The sequence below is a fragment of the Plecotus auritus genome (genome assembly GCF_963455305.1).
Source record: "Plecotus auritus genome assembly, chromosome: 4".
Classification (NCBI taxonomy): domain Eukaryota; kingdom Metazoa; phylum Chordata; class Mammalia; order Chiroptera; family Vespertilionidae; genus Plecotus; species Plecotus auritus.
Genome location: NC_137775.1, coordinates 92,429,304 through 92,432,963, shown reverse-complemented (window position 1 = coordinate 92,432,963; position 3,660 = coordinate 92,429,304).

The window sequence follows — 3,660 nt, the reverse complement described above, 5'->3', positions numbered from 1 at the left end:
GAAGGAATCCCAGGGGCAGAGCTGGGTACACCCTGACTGGGGTTGGGGAGCAGGAAGAACTGTTTTGGAGAAGGGGAGGTAGGCTGCCACCTTGCTTCTCACTCCTGACCCCCATGCCTCCCTTGGAAACTCACCTCCATCCCCACCACCCCTGCTTTGGGCCAGCACCTCATCCTCGCTCTCCTGCATGTGTATGCAGCCTCCTTCCTGGTCTCCCTGCCTCTAGTCTTGTTCAGCTCTAATCCACTCCCCACCAGCCCCCAGGATCTTCCAGAAACACAAATTGAATCATGTCACTGCCTCCTCTGTGTCCTCTCCCTAGAAAGATGCCATGTGGCCTTGCTCTCATCTCTTCCTCATCCATGACCATCCTGCGCATCACGCCTATAGAACCACTCAAGTTTCCCAAATGCATGGGGCCCTCTTGTGCCTCTGCTCTTTGCACTTACTCTTCCAACTGCTTGGGAATCCTTCCCAAAGGATCACATCCATTCACAAACTCTTTATACACTGAGTGGCCAGATTATTATGATCTCTGAATGCATAATAATCTGATCACTCAGTGTATATCCTATATAATAAAAGGCTAATATGCAAATTATCCCCTCGACCAGGAGTTCGACCAGCAGGCAGGCTGGCCAACCACCCATGTCCCCTCCCCCTGGCCAGGCTGGCCGGACCGCACCCATGCACAAATTCATGCACCGGGCCTCTAATATATATATATATATATATATATATATATATATATATATATATATATATATACACATACATATACATACATACATACACTGAGTGGCCAGATTATTATGCATTCAGAGATCATAATAATCTGGTCACTCAGTGTGTGTGTGTGTGTGTGTGTGTGTGTATATACATATATATATATTGATTTCAGAGAGGAAGGGAGAGGGAGAGAGAGATAGAAACATCAATGATGTGAGAGAATCACTGCCTCCTGCACGCCCCCCACTGAGGCTCAAACCCACAACCCAGGTATATGCCCTGACCAGGAATCGAACCGTGACACACACACCCCTCCCCCAGCCCCCAGTTCATAGGTCGATGCTCAACAACTGAGCCATGCCATCCGGCTCATTCACAAACTCTCAATGGGCACCGACTAGGTGTCCATCATTGTTCTGAGCTGTGGCAACAAAACAGATGAAGGTCCTTGTCCTCATGGAATTATGTCCCAGTGAGGGATAGACACTAAAGCAAAACTCAGAAGTAAAATATACACACCAGTGGGTGCTGCTGAGTGCTGTGGAGGAACATGCAGCAGGGAAGGGGGATGGGCAGGGCCTGAGGCGACAGTGATGATTCTGAGTAAGATGGGGAACTCTCTCTCTGGTTTTCTGGGGTTTCCTCTGGCTGTTGTGTTGAGAATAGAATGAAGGTAGCATGGTAGGAGCAGGGAGACAAACAGACCCCAGGAACTCAGGGTCCCCACTCCCGCCAAGGCTATCAGGGCCTGGTTCTGGGGTGTCTCCCCGCTCAAGCCCCAGACCCCCCGGGGCCTCCTGAGGAGAGCCAGGTAAGAGAGGACACGCCCTCCAGGCCTCATCCAGCGCCACTGCCCTGCAGTGTGTTCTGGTTTCAGGGCGCATCCCTGCAGACCTCCAGCCTGGCACTGCCTCCCACCCTGCCTCCTTCAGGCTGCCTGCCCATCTCCTCCCAGGGCTCTGAGGAGGACAGGAGCCCCACAAAGCAGTGATCCACATATCGGGGCCAAGGGAATTAACATTCCCAGGCTGCAATTATACCTTCCGCCCATGACACCTAAGGAAGCATATTTTTACAAAAGCAGGTAAATTGGAGGCTTATGGGATTGAGGGGAATGAGTGTATTTTTAGCACATTCCCCTCACCACTCCTGATTGCCAGAATCCTGCTAGTTACTCTGGCACCAGAGGTCTGAACTGAGGCTGGGGGGCTCAGAGTGAGTTTGAGGGGTCATTGTGCAGGGGATCTGGGAGGCACTGAGAACCTAGTTAAGCCAAGTAAGAGTCTAGGAAAGAAGCCTGGATGAACTCCCTCTTATGGGGGGATTATGGGAGGAGTCATTCATTAGAAGGTGGGGAGCACGTTTTTAAAGGTATATATACCAATACTAATAATAGAAACAAAAACATTAATGACAGCTAACCCTTATATGGTACTTCTTTTTTTTTTTTTTTAAATATATTTTATTGATATTTCACAGAGAGGAAGGGAGAGGGATAGAGAGCCAGAAACATCGATGAGAGAGAAACATCGATCAGCTGCCTCCTGCACACCTCCCACTGAGGATGTGCCCGCAACCAAGGTACATGCCCTTGACCGGAATCGAACCCGGGACCTTTCAGTCCGCAGGCCGACGCTCTATCCACTGAGCCAAACCAGTTTCGGCTATATGGTACTTCTTAAGTGCCAGATAGTGTTCTAAGTGCTTTTTACAACAACCATATGAATATGAATATGTGCTGCTAATATCCCCATTTTGCAGATGAGAAAACCAAGGCATAGAAAGCTTGTGTAATTTTGAGTTAGACATTGGAGATACATTTATACATCTAAACACACATGAAAGTTTGCTGACTTGAGTGGGTGAATGAATGACCTCATGGTATCCCCAAAGAAGCCTAAAGTTTGGCCAATTGCAAGCTCTGAAGTTAGGAAGTCCCTACCTTTAGGGGAGGGGCCTCTGATCACACTTCCGGTTCCTCTGGCACAGCCTACGCCCCCACCTGGGTGCAAAGAAAACCATGTTGGTTGGCCAGCAGCCCCACCTTGCCCTTCAGCACAGAAGGCTGGAGCAAGAGGCTATGAGGAGACCTGTGAGGAGCTGGGAGCAGAGTTGGCAGGGTTTCTGCCCATTTAGGGGACTGGTTGGATAGTGGATCTGCTAGTACTAAAAAAATGTAGAGAGGAGAGGGAAGGATTAGGGTCCCTTAGATGTCCAGCGTCGCTGCCATCTAGGGACACCCTTCTCCAACAAGGACATCAGCATAGAGAAGCATGAGAGAGAGAAAGGCAGGGCGAGATGTGATTTTTAATGCAAGCCTCGATAATCAGCTATTTGTGATGGAATTTTATCTGTCCTGGTCTCTGAGGGACGAGAAGCGGGAGTGAAGGAAGAGGGGTCAGAAATTAGTATGCAGAAATATCTGATCAGCCAAAGTAATTTTCTTTAATAATCGTATTCATACTGCCGGCTCTCTGCTCACTAGAAGAATTAAGTATTTAATAGTAATATATTTCATCTGGCAGTGGTTCCGTTTCGTTAGGAACCGTGATGCTTCGTCGGGATATGTGGGTGGGTGGAGGTCGGGTGTGTGTGTGTGTGGCGGTGAGACAGATAGGAGGTGTCAAGGCAAAAAGAAATAGCTAAGCGAGCAGGAGGGCAGTGGGCACGGGTGGGCAGGGAAGGAGGTAGAGGGGAAGCTGTGTGCCAGGGGAAGCCTGGCAGCCCTCTGAGCTGCCACTCAAGTGCCCTCGCTGCCTGAGCTGGGCTGTCCTGCTCTGCTCTCTGGGTACTGTTGTTACCCCCCAGAGACCCCACTTCTGACCCAATTCCTAAAGCTTCATCTCTGACCCCCAAAGACAGGTCCTCCTGTCCGAGACGCCTGGCATGTCCCCAACCCCCAGCTCTGAGACGGATAGAGTTGCTGAGTGG